The 16445-nt window shown below is 40.5% G+C and overlaps 1 protein-coding gene across 1 annotated transcript in view; it reads left to right on the top strand.

Moving 5' to 3' along the window:
- Positions 1 to 16445, top strand: part of ABCC3 (ATP binding cassette subfamily C member 3) — a 624389-nt gene that overhangs the window by 535862 nt on the left and 72082 nt on the right. The gene's annotated exons all lie outside the window — the stretch shown is intronic.

Raw genomic sequence — 16445 nt, 5'->3', positions numbered from 1 at the left:
ATGAGGTAGTAGGTCCGAGAGTTGGGCAGGCAGGGTGCTCTGTTTCATTTGCGGTGGAGTACCCTGTCCACCAAACTGTAAATCAGGCCCAAAGTTCTCAAATAGCATTTATTCACTTGTGTGCTTATTTCTTCTGTTTGCAAAGATCAATAAGAGTTTTGAAATCAAAAAGGAGAAATTAAACTGCAGCTGCCCATCTCTGTGTTTCCAGCTATGCTGTCTGCGACACTTGTGCTAACCCGTGGAGCCACTGAGTTAGTACATGTAAGAAATTGAGGTATTAGTTGGGAGGTGATCATTCTTCTCAAGTAATAACCTCAAACCTTGTCAGGATGAACTCTTAAAGAAATTATATTAACCTGAACTCAACCTTCTGGTAGATATAGCACAGACCAGACAAGAATGGCATAACTTAGAGACAATATGTAAAGCATTTATGCAGTACCAAATCAGTAATAATGTAAAAACACAACAAAGAGTAAAATTGTACAAATAAAACCAAAATGACAACAATCCAATAAGGGAAAAAAGAGTTATGATTTTTTAAAAAGTTTTTCGATACCCATGATGATCTGGTTGCACTTGACTGCAGCCTAGGGGCATGTTAATGCTGCACCAACAAATGATGGATGGAATGCTGAGTAAATCAAACATTCACCCCCTTTCAAAACATCTGGGTTAAATCCATTGTTCTTTTGCTCACTACGCCATCCCTGGTTGGGCCCAGCCATATGCAAATATGTCTTGACCCTGCTCCTCATGAGAACAGTTCAGCCCAAACTCTCAAGCCGGGCATCCTAGACCGGTTTCCGGGTGTCACCCCTTGTCAGCCAGGCAAGCTTGAATCCAGTGGCACAGTGAGCAAGGGTCCCATGTCTGGGTATAGCCATCCCGCTTAGGGCAAAAAATGCTGCTGCAGCAAATGATGGATGGAATGCTGAATAAATGAAACATTATACCCCAGTAAAGTGATCTGGGTTAAATCCACTGTTCCTTTGCTCACCACACCACCCCAGTTTGGACCCAGCCATACGCAAATCAGTCTTGACCCTGCTCCTCATGTTAAAAGTCTATCCCAAACTGCAAAGCTGGGTCCTTTCTGGACCAGAAACGAGCATCCTGGGAACGGTTTTGGGGTTAGCTTGAATCCAGTGGCATAGCAAGCAAGGGGCCCTCGTTCAGGCCTATCCTTCCCACTTCAGGGCAAAAAAATCTGCGGCAACAAAAGATAAAAGATGGACCGCAATGGAGTGCAGGTCAGATAGAGAAACCAGGTTTTGCCCAGTGGGGAGCTTTACTTTTGGACTTGATGAGGGTAAACAGGCCAAAGATAAGTGGCAGTAGACTGACTGATAGATGTTATGTTGGTGAAGATAACCATACTTTGTCTCCAAGTTGTAAGGTAGGCGTGGGTTTCATCATGTATAAGCTGCAATTTTCATGGACCACTTTATCTTTAATAGATTTTTGGCTATAGGTTGTCTCTGTTCCTGTAGATGTTGAAGAAAGCGGGAAGCAGCAAGAACTAGTTGATAAACTAGTGAAGTAGAGTAACCCATTCAAAAATGAAACCCTTAAATAAAACAAAGATGATACTTCAGTTACAGACCATTATTATGCTTGAACTCTCCCAACGGTAGGTATTCAAACCAACCTGATTTCGAAGGATTAGAAACATAATGTTCTAGTCATTGGTTTACACTCTTGGTCTGTCCATTGTTCTAGGAATAAAAAACAGGTAGTCAGAGATCAGTGTATCTTGAGAAAAGTACATATAGCCTTTCAGAAGTGAGAGAGATACTGCAGGCTTCTATCCGAAATGATTGCTTGGGGTAAAGAATCTAGGGGCATATTATCAAGGGGGTTTATCTCCGCTTTTTTGGCTTTAAAAGCCAAGAAAGCGGAGATAAAATTACCTCCCTATTACCAAGCTGTCGCTAACACCAGTTAGTGACAGCTAATAGGAGATAGCGACCATCTTGGGCCCCGCTTTGCATGTCAGTGATATTTATCACTAATGACATGCAAAGTGGGCGTGCCAAGATGTTAGCGACTGGAAACAGTCCCTAACATCGCTATCTCCTATTACCAACTTTTGGAGATATTCGCGCTAAGCGCGAATATCTCCAAAAGCTAACACCTACCCTGAGCAGTTCTTAGCCATGTTATCCAATGGGAGGTGGATAACATGGCTAAGAGCATTTGCTCGATAATGCATGAATATCGCTGACTTTTCAGCGATATTCATGCATTGCGGCCGTTTTTTATCGCATTTGCGATAAACCTTGCTAATAGCAAGGTTTATCTGCGATAAAAATCGCCGATGTGCGGCGATAATTTTTGTCTCTAAACAAGTTAGAGACAAAAATTATCGCTAGTTGTTGGTAATATGCCCCCTAGTTTCAAAGATGTATATAACAAATTGTTTTGCCTTGTTCGGACTGGAGGTTATTGTCTTGAATGGAGTAAAATAGTCATCATGATTACACTGTAACAGTCGGATGAAAGAATGTCAACAATAAAGTCCTCAGATGTTATGTACCAAGGATGAGGATTTACAGTTAAAGGTGGCAGTTATCTGAACCGTTTATCATGAGTGGCCATTACCCAAGCATAGACAGGGCAATTACATATATCTTAACTTAGCATCTTTACCATTAACCACAAAAAAGAACAAACACCTTAAGTACTTATTCCTGCAAATCTTTTTGTTGGGATAACAAATGCCTGCTGCTGCACTTTTAGAGGATGTTAATGGATCAGACCAGCATGGCACTGAAGATCTACTACATTTAGATCAAGTTGAGGTTGAGCATCTTTACCTCTTTAAAAGGAGAAAATAGCTATAATTAGTTTGGAAATAAAAATTTAAGTTTTGTGGAAACTGCAACTCCAGTTTATTTTTGAGACAAAACATTTGTGAGTACGTTTTCGGAGCATGGAAATCAAACTGGGAAAGAGCTCATTAAGCTTCATGACTGTTCCAGCATTGGATGGTTTTAAGACATTATACATTTCTATTGTAACAAAAAAATTTATCAGGGTAACACAGCAGGCTGTGGCCGAAGAATGCTCCATATCATCAGATAGCTGCTGGTCAAGGTCTTGGTGAAGCTGTTTACTGAGGAAGGTCAGCCGTAGAAATTTGAATTTCACGCTCAGAGAAGGTCCCTCACCGGTTGGAGACTTTTGTCATCTTCATCCAGTGAAGATTTCTACCTTCAGACTTAGTCACATATTACAGCTCAGTTCATTCCAGCAGAGCAGGTATAGAGGCTATAGCCAAATATGCCTTCTCTGTGAGGTCCCACTGACTCAAATTTGCTGCTGTGGAAAAGCTCCAAGGAGCAGCAACCTGAATCTTTGACTCAACTGCAATGCACCATCTTTGGATCAGCTTGGCAGGTTTATCTGGGCCCGCAGTGGTTAGTGAAGCTAAAAACAGTCCAAGTACGAGGTTTCAGGAAAAGTTAGGAGGTGTATATACTTTGGCACCTGCTATGGATGCATGACTGTGGGGGCAGCACTTGGGGGTCAAGATTCACTCCAGCAGATGTCAGCAGCAGGGACCATGGCAGGCCCTGTTGGAACTGGTCAGCTAGACAGTTGTCGGAAATACCTTTAGTGTCTTGTTATGTCCCTGTAGCTTGAGCAGTAGGTCAGCCTTATGACCCTTTGAGTTTACTTCTTTCTCCTAGGTACAACGGTGAGAGCAGATCAAGTCTTATAGGCTCTTCTCATGTTAATAACAGCAGGTCCAATTCTCTTGCACAAGTCCAGAAAGTGTTTGAGGGTACTGTGGGTTCCATATTTATGCCTTAGTATCCAGCCTGTGAGTGGAGAAGACTCCTGCGCCTTCCTAACCAATAGAGTAAATGTTCCTAGGGGCAACTCTACCTGCTTTTGCAGCACGTCCTGCATGCCCTACTGCAAACAGTATTGATAAGTAAGTTAAATGGTTGTAGGTGCACTCCTAGTTTTTCCTACTGATCATGTGTTACGGTCACTCTTTCTACTGTGGTGCTGCAATGCTGCATGTGCTGTCTACGCATGTATTAGCAAATATTCAATATATAATAAGTCCACTGACTTGGGTGCGCTGCAATGATTTTTCCTCAAATTTGACAATCTATGCCTATGTATCCATTAGCAAAACCAAAGGGGATGATGGACGGAGTGTTGAACATTGCAAGCACTCACCTCCAGTCAACTGATGTGGATTTAATCCATCATCATTCTTTAGCTCACTCTGCCACCCCAGTTCAGACATGGCCATATGCAAATCAGTCTGACCCTGTGCCTCATGGGAACAGTCCAGCCCGACCTGCCAAGCCATGTCTTCCCTGGACAGGAAACAAGCATCATGGGACCGGTTTCTGCTTAATCAGCCGTCATCAGCCAGGCTAGCTTGAATCCAGTGGCAATGTGAGCAAGAGGCCCACGTCTGGCCATACCCTGCCAACTTAGGGCGAACAAAGCAAAACCAAAGGGGATGTATCCATTAGAACATTTGTTTTTATCCAACCAAATATTTTGTTGCAATTATTGTTCCAACATACACAATATGTACCGATATATTCAATTTCATATATTCTCATGAAAATACAACAAAACATCTATGTGATTTTTGGTATATAAATGTGTACAACATATACATTCTTTGGAAAAACACTTAATGCTGTGCATGATGCATTTCAGGACATAAATGTCCCTCCCTCAGGGGAAAATCTAAAATTTCAAAAATAAAAGAAAATAAACAGTTTTTATTTCCAGATAACGATATACTCTAGCGTTAACACAATCACCCAAGTGCCCCTTTGCAATGTTGACATCATTTTGGACACTTAAGATTCTGTATCAATCCTTTCTGCATATATATATTAATCTCGGTGGTGTTTCATAATATTGTGATGGTTTTATTTAATAGTAAGTGACCCATGCTGACTGCAATTTGTTAGGTTGAGCCTAGCGCAGCGCATGCGTTGCACTAGGAAATCGACCTCCTGGAATCACTTCAGCTTTCTTAGGGTTTAAAAGAAGCACGTGTGTGTGGTGCTCACACGCGGTTGGGTTGGCCTCCGCGTCTGGCTTCAGCACGCAATTGGCCAAAGGTGTGTGGATGTCCCAGCTTCTTTGGAAAGGTTTACTCCCAGAGTGATTTGCTCTTGGGAGCCAGCAGCATCGCGCAGGGGCCATATGTTTTTCATCAGCGTGGGCGCGCTTGTTTTCACACATCATCTGTCCTGACCTTGTGACTGCGCTAGCCTGAGCGCGTCGGGTTTCAGTGCATCTTCCTAGACCAGTGACCTGCCCTTGGTTTCTTTCAGGAAGACAACTGGGGCACTACAAACCATGCCTTGTCTTGTATGGGAGAGCCATCTTGTGGCTAAAGGCATGTATTGAAAAATCAAACCTGCATTCACTTCATTCCTTTTGCCTCAGCAGTTACAGACAGTTTTGTAAACAGATTCGGACAATTTTGATCTTTTCTGAGATCGTATCGCTTACATTTTACACACCGTTCATGCCTCTTCAGTTTTAGCGTGTAACGTGAGCCAGATCTAAAAGCTATTCACACAGTGTTGTTGGCTGTTGGAGACCCAAGTTTGGAAACACTGCATTCTGTCTTACTGTTCATTGTAAGAGTTAAACCACAGAAACGAAACAGAAAAGTGATCTGATAGCAATCCACTGTTCTTTTAAAAGCAAGAACATTTCATCGGTCATCGGTCGGAGTTACCAATTTTCACCAATGGGACGTTGCGCCACTAGCCTTGCTCCTACCGTTATGTACACTGCTTGTATTAAGCATGCATTACACTCCGCTGCCGTCGACACTTTGGCATGGTATGAGTCATGCATTGTATACGCAGTTGTAACAATGATATACTGACATGTTTTCATTCTTTTTATGTTCCCCTTTTATCTTTCCTTTACGGTATGGCATATTGATTTCTACATAAGTGAGACTATTGCAAATGTGTACTCTTAAGGCAATTACCCTTTGTCCTGAGGATGAACCAATATTGTTAGTGGTTCGAAACGTCGTCGACCCAAATGCACTAAATGCATAGTTGATATATACTTTTCATTCATATGTGTATGTTATAGATTGTCTGTTATATGATTCACAATAATCAGATGACCTGCTATTGCCTACTACTTCCTCCTTGTTTATGTTCTCTCAGTGTGTTAGTCGGACATCTGCTGGTGTCCCGCTTCTATCACACGCAGTGTTTTATTGTTTTATGACTATTTTGGATTAGGGTAATAAATTGTCCGGCTGGACATTCCCCCAAAAATATAGTTCCATTTGGTCTATATTCATTCTCCTTAAATGTTTCCTTGTCTAAGGACCCCTGTCTTTGAAATAAAGTACCTACCCATGGTCCTTAGCATATTGCGCCTTGACTTCCCTTGTCTTGGTTAAATAATAGTGGTGATGGACAACACCTTTTATCACACCAAGGTTATCCAACATGTTATGGATAAGAACACATACCTGGGAAAAGCAAGTAAAGGTTCCCCTGGACTTTTTACTGGTAAATAGGAATTCACAACCAATTCAATTGTTCACTCACACCAAAGTCTGCTTACAGGATCCACTCTTCCTACAATTTACAGGATATTCCCCAATCTGGCATCAATCGATGACCAAACTAGATAGTAGTGCTAATACATATTTATTCAATTTTTTTTTAAAAAAAAGCAGTTTAGACAAATATTTAATTGTATCAATACAAAATATTAAAAAAGCACAACTCCTTTACACATGTATATGGAGGACGCTGGTCCATTAAAAACATCCCAATTCTTTATAAAAACAATGACACAACATATTATTGACAGTTCCTAAAACTAAAATACAAGACCCTGTGATCACAAGCAGCATGGTAATAAAGTTCAGTTGTGGCCATATAGTAGCTCCCAAGCTGATATATAATAAGAAGGTACTTTCGGCAAAAGACTTTTCTTTTTTGTCCTGAAACACCCTTCAGCAGTGGATTCTTTGTGAGTGCGTTGACGCGTTTCGGTGGTATCTATGAGCCATATGTATCAAGCAAATTCGCATTCGCAAATGCCGAAATTCACAGAATTTTGGCGTTTGCGAATGCGAATTTGTGAAATGGTATGTATGAAGGAAAATCTGGTGCAAAATAAGGAATCGCAAAATTTGCGATTCCTTATTTTGTAATTGCATTTAAGGAATCGCAAATCTTGCGATTCCTTAAATGCAATGTATGAAGCCAAAAAAAATTGCAAATTGTCCTTAAGGAATCGCAAATTACCACCAACTTCTAGTTGGTGGTAAGTTGCAAAATCCTTGAAAAATGCAAATGTTTGCATTTTTCAATGTGCCATGTGACGCACATACATGCCCATAGGGCATGTATGTGCGCCAAATGTGTACCCATGCATATTTCAGGGGTGCAACAGGGTGTCCTTTGGACACCCCTGCACCCTTGAAATTATTCTCAATTTGCGATTCTCAAATTGCAAATCGCAAATTGAGAATACCTTCCCATTAATTCCTATGGGCCTCCTGGCCCATAGTAATGAATGGGAAATTATTCCTTAATTGTGATTTGCAATTTGCTAATCGCAATTAAGGAATTTTAATAAATCGCCAAAAAAATGTGATTTTGTACATACATACCTATTTGCGATTCTCAAACAGCGATTTCTTAAAAACCACTATTTGAGAATCGCAAATCAGGTTGATGATACATATGGCCCTGAATCTATTACCCAACTACCTTCTTCAGGACTAGCATGAATAGGTACAGGGTCTATTATTCCAATTTAGCCACCGGTTAATCTTGAGGTAGTGGATTACATCCGTATCTTATATTCATTTCTGTTAAAAAGGAATTCCCATTCTAGTTCCACTCGTTTTTGAGCTTTCGTGTATGAACCGCTTTTTCTAATTATACCGATGTCCTCATCTTAATTCTTAAAGACATTTCCTTCTTGATTTCTAATAAGTAGAATTTCATAAATGATTCCCTTAATATTGGTGTAAATCTATTTAATAAATGTGCTTTAATTCCTTTTTTTCCCTTCTTTAAATTTCGGGTCAACTGGCGCCCCTCAGCTTCTGATGTGCTTATTAGGGGTTCATGCGCCGTGTTTTTCCCCTGATAATTCTCGATGGTATCTAACGTGTATGTTGATGCTCTGAGTATTCTGTGTGGCGTTTTCTGTATTCTGTACATTCTGTATTATAAAGAATTGGGATGTCTTTAATGGACCAGCGTCCTCCATATACATGTGTAAAGGAGTTGCGCTTTTTAAATATTTTGCATTGATACAATTAAATATTTGTCTAAACTGCTTTTTAAAAAAAATTAGAATAAATATGTATTAGCACTACTTTTTAGTTTGGTCATAGATTGATGCCAGATTGGGGAATCTCCTGTAAATTGTAGGAAGAGTGGATGTTGTAAGCAGAATTTGGTGTGAGTGAACAATAGAATTGGTTGTGAATTCCTATTTACCAATCGAAAGTCCAGGGGAACCTTTACTTGCTTTCCTTAGACTAGGCTCAGCCCCCTGGGACCGAGTGAGCGACCTCTCTCCTTTTTTAAAAATAAGAACACATACCTGCCAATGGAATAAGACCCTACAATACAACTTCACTGCATTTTGGATAACATTTTGCAGAAAGCAGTAGACCTGTACTGGATAGATAAACAAACTAAATCATATCTGACAACGCGCAACCCACTCAGACCTAGATTATACATGATACCTAAAATTCATACAGATATCAAGAATTCTCCGGTATCATGCGGTATCAGGATGCAGATCATTATTTGATCCCCTTGGCAGGTATCTTGATCACCATTTCCAGAAGTATTTACAAGGATGGAAGTCCTACATAAGGGATACTACCGACTTTCTAAAAAAATTACAAAACATGGCATCAGAAATGCAAGATACATGGCTGGTATGTACCATTGACATAACAGCACTGTACACGTCAATACCTCATGATGCAGGAATGGAGGCAGTGGAGTGGGCACTACCACAATCTGAGGATTTTGGAACAGAAAATGTATTGTTATTGCAATTTCTACATTTCTGCTTGTATCACAGTTATTTTTCATGGCAAGAGAAATGTTATGCCTAGTTAACAGGCACCTCCATGGGCTTTTCAGGGTCACCAGCATATGCTAATATTTTTATGGTCCAATTTGAGCATCATCACATAATGAATAACCCAACGTGGTAGTCTAAAAAAATTCTGTACTGCAGATTTATAGATTACATTTTTGTCATCTGGTCAGACTCCAAAAATGCACTAGAGGAGACGGTACAAACAATGAACGCATTCGACCCACGGATACAATTTACTCATACAATTGAGGACAAGCAAATACATTTTCTAGATGTACTGTCATCAAAAAACTGTAGGAAATGGTTTTGAAACGCAAATATACACAAAACCCACAGATCGCAATAATGCTTTGGCATTTACCAGTTTTCATCCTAGGAGTCTCATAAAGAACTTACCGTATTCCCAGTTCACAAGATTTAGGAGAATTTGTTCTTGCCTCCAGTGTGTTCATAAACAATAGCAGAATACAAGCAACAGTATACAGAGAGAGGATATATAGGAATATTTAGGAATAACCCACTACATGCCTACACAAGAGGTAAAAATCTTCGAGAAATATTGGCGATAAAAAACTTAAGGAGGAGGTTCAACGAGTGACTAAAAGATGCTTGAATTGTATTCTATGTAATAATGTCATCACAGGCAATATTTTATCACATCCAGAGAAGCATACAGTTAAGACATACAAGTTACTGTAATACACGCTACATGGTTTATTGAATTAAATGCCCCTATGGCAAGGCTTTTGTGGGAATAAAGGAATGAAAAATCAAAATAAGGCTCACAGAACACAAGAGTAAAATCAGAACAAAGAATACAGCATCAAGTTTGGCTGTACATTGGGAAGAGGCCAACCACACAATATCACAATTGAGATTTCAAATTTTTGAAAAAATATTACTATTATCTGGTATCGACAACAGTAAGAAACTATTGCAACAAGAGACCTATCGAATCAAACCATGACACTGAGGGGTCTCAATGATCGATTAGATATGAGCTGTTTTATTTAGGCACAGAGAACAACACAAAACAGTCCTTAACTAAGAGGTATAATGCTTCCTAGCCGCCATTAAATACAAGCATTACAATGCACAGAATGTATAACCACATCACTATTTATCACTTTAGACAACAAATATATGGGATGACTAACCCATGGTGCCGGAACACAGAACATGACTTGACAATTCACTTTAATTTTATTTGACATTATTTTACTGACACACATTAATCTGGATACTTCCAACCTTTGGGGTTGCAGCAAGTTGATGCACATTGTTTTATCACCTAGTAGTTTACTTATCTTGGACAGGATGGGCAGCATTTTGGTATTCTATTTTTAGTACACAGGATGAATATTGTAGAGCTGCAACTTAGATCTAGAATAGAAAATCGGATACGGCTTTCTGTTCAATGCATTTGTATTCTTTTGTGGAATATAGTGATTCATTCTGGGTCAGTTGTATTAGATTAGGAATATTTTAATTAGGGATGAGAACTACAGCCACAGTAACAACAGCATAGCTACCAGTTCATTCCTGATTGGATACTGCTACATTATTATGGCATTATGTATTATCACATGCGATTGCAAGCAATATAATTCATAGCCTGAGGTTTTGATTACATTTTTTCATCATTTAACGATGGCGCCCATTTCTCTTCTTTTTTCGTATTGGACACAGCTAGTCCTTCGACCGTGTTCATGACTCTAAACTTTAATACTTTGACTAGCGTCTTTGTCGGCTGCACGCTAGGAGCTTGAAACCTGTGTGAGCGAAATGCGACTCATCGGACCGGTAAGCGCGGTGCTTATATTGACAATGTCAATAACTGCGAGTTTTACTCAACATATTGTAACTTTTATCAGAGTAACACTTAGTGACAGTTTCGTTAACACACATGATATTGGAGCTTGACAAGCTTCATTATCTCACGAGACTGTATTCTTTCTCGTGCGGAGATTAGTTTAAAAAATGTCAATGACATTTTTGTTTTTGTTTTTATATAGATTACAAAGTCCTACTACCCACAATTCTCGTGTACAAAGAGGATACATTGTTTAAAGGTGAGCGCTCACTTTGCGCAGTGGTCTCTATTGGCAGAACTGAGTCAAAAACTCGCATTTTAAATTTAGTTTTATAATTCTAATGACAGGACTGAACTCACAATATATGGCCTCAGCAGGACCTACTACAGGTACAATAAGCAAGCGTACCATGTGACATTATGACTAGTGTCATATGCATATGACACCCAACTCAGCCTCTCCTAATCCAACGATCCCAACACTGCCAGACACAACTTTCAAGAGGGCATGGAAGCCGTCGCCAAATGGATGAGAAGCAGCTGCCTACAACTCAACACCGACAAAACAGAAGTACTCATTGATAGAGCGTGCAGGTCACCGGACTCAATTTACCATACTCACCTGAGCCCATAAAACAAACTACAACTTATCTTGAGTTTAATAAGGTAACCTGTGCACTTACTCTAATCAGTGATCTTTAAATTTCCTTTAGGACCTATACCTTTGACTTACCAATCCTTGTCATTGGTACCTAAAGACCTAAGGGATCAAAGGAGTTAGAATAATAGGTGGAATAATAACATTTGCACTCACAAAATAACCACAAACTCGGGAAAGTTTTAAACTCTTTATCTAAATTTCTTAAATGTCTTAATCCAAATATTAATCATAAAATATCTTTCTATGAGAGAGATAACGATCAAGATGAAGAGATGCAAAGATTTTACAAGGGTTAAAGCAAGTCGCTTTACATACGCAACCTTGCTCCATCATCATCATGGGCTCAAACCCTGGAACAACATCTGGTGGCCCCCCCACCCTCGGAGCCCACCCACCCCCATGGACCACGCACGCAACCTTGGAATCATCCTGGACTCCGAGCTCAAAATGAACAGCCAGATCAACTCCGTCACATCCTCCTGCTTCCACACCCTCCGACTCCTATGTAAGAAGTTTAAAAGGATCCCCCTCGAGTACAGAAAGACCGTCAAACACACCCTCGTCACCAGCAGACTCGACTATGGCAATGCATCTTACGCAAGAATAAACAAAAACCTCATCTGCAAGCTACAAAACATCTAGAACGCCGCCGCAAGGCTGGTCCTCCACCTAAAAAGACACTGCCACATCTCCCAGCACCTGCGCACACTCTACTCGCTCCCCATCGAGGCTAGAATCACCTTCAAGATTCTCACCCACACACACAAGGCCCTCCAGGTTACCGGACCAACATACCTGAACAGCCAACTCAAATTCCACGCACTCCAAAGGACCCTACGATCAGCCCAGCTATCTTACGCCAGGGTCTCCCGCACCAGAAAGATCACATCGGGAGGCCGCTCCTTCTACTTTCTGGCGGCCAGACCCTGGAATGCCCTTCCGCTCCACCTCCACAGACAACATGACTCCCATATAAACGAGAATACTCAAAACTTGGCTCTTTGACAGACCGCATCCTTGATGGACTGGAACCTGCACCCCCGCCCCCAGCACCTTGAAACCCTTACGGGTGAGTAGTTGAGCGTACCAAACACCTAATTGATTGATATGGACTCATCACCCTGAGTGTATAAATTGGGAACTAACAACAAAAGAGTGGACTCAACATGGGTCACTTACTATAAAATAAAACCATCACAATAGTATGTAACACCACCATGATTGATTATATATATTTACTAGCAGCCCGCCCCAGCGTTGCCTGGGGCAGAAAGGGGCTGGGGGCAGTACACCCGCTCCCGCCCGACTCACTCGCGCCCCCTCCCGCCCCGACTCACTTGCGCCCCCTCCCGCCCAGACTCACTCGCGCCCCCCTTCCGCCCAGACTCGCTCGCGCCCCCCTCCCGCCCCAACATTTTCATTTACTGCTGCCTCCTTCTTTCCTCCCCCTGCATCACAGTCTCACTTTCCCTTTCCTTACCTGTGCCGCTGCTCCTCACTGCACAGCCGCTCGTCACTGCACCGCCTCCTCCTTCGTCATCACGCACGTCGCGTCGCGGCCAGCGCTTGGTCCGGGCCGGGGCTACTTTCAGGGGACTACTTCGTTTACAAACGTAATTTTTTAAGTTAACTTTTTTATTTTTTATTTATATAGCCTATGTCCATCTACACACCCTGACATTTTCATAGATGTATCGGGTGTGTAGATTGGCGCTGTGGTTCCCAAGTTTAACTGGCCAAAAGGTGTAAGTTCTCTCTTTATAATAGTAGTATAGATATACATATATGTATGTGTATATATATATATATATATATCAATCCATGTGGGAATATATATATATATATATATATATATATATATATATATATATATATATATATATATATATATATATATATATATATATATATATATATATATAAGATTGATACAGAATCCTACGGATCCAAAATGACGTCAACATTGCAAAGGGGCACTTGTGTGGTTGTGTTAACGCAAGAGTATATAGTTATTTAGAGATTAAAACTGTTTATTTTATTTTCTTCTTTGAACTTTTAGATTTTCCCCTGAGGAAGGGACATTTATTTCCCAAAATGCATCGGGCACAGTATTGAGTGTTTTTCCAAAGAATGTATATGTTGTACACATTTATATGCTGAAGATTATTTACATTTTAGTTTTATTTTCATGAGAAGATGTGAAACTGAATATATTGGTACATATTGTGTATGTTGGATCAACAATTGCAACACAATATTTATTTGAATAAAAACAAATGTTCTAATGGATACGTATGCATAGGTTGTCAAATGTTGAGGAAGTGTCATTGTGAACAGTGCGCAGAGCACCCAAGTCAGTAGACTTGTTATATATTGACTACTGCAAACAGTCCCACAATGTCCCCTTCTGCCTAAATCCATGATGGTGAAACTCTTCTCCCATTGTACAGAAACAGTATGCCTATTTCAGAGGTGTTGCCAGGTAAATGAACAACCATCACACTGTAGTTACTCTAACCACTCTGGGGGCTTCTCTCCTCCCACTGGGATTTGGTGCCTGTCTGACTGAGGGAACAAAAGATGACCCTGCCCAGCTGTCAGCTAAAATTTACCTGTGACATGGTTGGCCTTTTTAAAGTTCCTAAGCACTGCCAGAGGAACAGAACACCTCCCCCTACCAAGGCCTTTGAGTGAGTCTAGGAACAAGTTCACACCTCATTAAAGGGGATTGTCAGCTGCCAGGTGATAGCTGAGAAATGCGTAAATGACAGAACTTATCCTTTCATCACCCTTTTCTCTTGAAGCTAGCCACATTGCCAAGAGAACTACTTGGTGTTGTAAATTCCACCTTGTCATCTGTGAATTTCTTGTGGACAGTATCAGCACACAATACAAATCACAGGATGCAGGTTGGTTTGTAAATCCAGTCTACGCTAATCTATTTGTGCCAATTGGTCAGGTTACCCTGCCAGGTCTTTTTTGTAATGATATTCTTTCAATGTGTATTGAACACTAGATGGTCTACTTTGCTTTAAAGTGTAATGCAAAGGCAGAGATGAGATAAGGGAGCAGTGTGGAGAAACATGCTTGATAGTAGGCGATAGCAACTTCTGTCTATTGAGCACCATGCTGTCACATGGCTAGGTTAGGCCCGGCAAGAAACATCGCCATTTTACATGGACATGTTTCTTAAGTTGCCTTATTTTTTACACAATGGCTTTTGACACACATTTGCTTGTGTGGCAGTGCAAGATTAGTGTCCCTGAAACAACATTCCTTACAATTCCACTGCAGAAGTACATTATACATCACCATGAACATTAATTTCAAGACCTGAATACACTGTGAGAAAATGTTGTTGTTTGTTATTGATCAATGCGGCAACAAGGCTATCACCAAGACAATAAACAATGTCAGCCTCGACACAGAAGCATGGAAACTGCTATTATAAATATGTATCTCTGTGCTCAAATTAGGGGAGCACTCTGCTGTCATTGCGAAGCAGTTGCTGTGTCATAGTGTCAGCTGATTCCTGTTTACCCTCTGCGAGGAGGGATGTATTACTTATGACCAAGACGATGACTTTCAAACCTCGCCTTTAGGTAATGGGGACATAGATCTTCTAGTAGGGGATTCTTGGCGGAACACCCACCCTAGGTAACTATGTTAGGGAGTAAATAGTAGGTGTACACTATATCCAGTACTTATACGTCAGCATATAAACACTGTTTTTGCACAATGGTGGAATTGTTCATTTTTTTCACTGTCCTTATGTTGCTAATCACTTTTATCTACGTCTGCCTAATAATGGTTGCAGCACAAATATATTTTATACAAGGATCACAATGGTTCAATAAATATTGAAAACGCCCCTTTGTATATTTCTTGTGTATCTCCCTGAATGAGCACGAGGGACTGAGTGAAAAGGTTTAAGATCTGTTATCACGATTCCTGGGGGAGTCATGGTTGTCATGTTCAGAGGTTGCCCAAACCATTCGTTACCTTGCCATGTTTGGAGGTGCTTATGGTGGCACTGTGAGGTAGCAGGTCTATATGCCAATATATTCTGTGGGGGTGCGTGGAAGCAGTCTGGCTCCATCCCAGCATTTCTGTTGTCCAACAAACAGTTCCTACTGAAAAGTGAAAACTTTAGGACAATAAAAAATGCCTGCATAGGGACACCCAAACTCAGAATCCTAAATCCTAGGTACCCATATACAAAAATGCACCCACAAAATATACTCAGGAGGAATGAGGGATTCTAGCTATTGCCTAATAAATAGATTTTTCATGGGAAGCCTGTAGCAATCCCCATAGTGAGTTGTGGGTAAAATGGCATGCACCCCAATAGTAAAATTACCTAGTACCACAAATTTGTAGTGACAGAGCAAATTAATGGAACCGCATTATCCCACACTCAAAAGGCAAATAATATTGTAACAAACTTGTAAAAACGTATGACTTTTCCTTGTATTGATATTACAATCCCATCCTCTTCTCTTTGGGCAACTAAACTGCTCTTAGCACCACATAAAGGTTTGGTACGAGTTTAGAGTTAACACCCGCCGGCATACATCATCTGAACAATAGAGCTATCTGTTCTTTATTTATATAGCAGACCTAGTCATTTTTGAATACTTCAGAATAAACAATTCACACACAAGTCCTAGGCAACCTTTCACTTACTGACAGTCTGTGAAACCATGTTTTTTGTTTTAAAACCAATAAACGGGAACTGAGCCTACCAGCTTCCATGAAACCATCTTCATTATTAAAAACAAGAACAGAGAATTTAATTCACACAATACAACATGAATACATTCAAGCAGTCTTGATTATCCCAATGCAATG

This window comes from Lissotriton vulgaris, chromosome 7, assembly GCF_964263255.1.
Source record: "Lissotriton vulgaris chromosome 7, aLisVul1.2, whole genome shotgun sequence".
Taxonomy (NCBI): domain Eukaryota; kingdom Metazoa; phylum Chordata; class Amphibia; order Caudata; family Salamandridae; genus Lissotriton; species Lissotriton vulgaris.
This window is presented reverse-complemented; position numbering and strand designations above follow the sequence as displayed.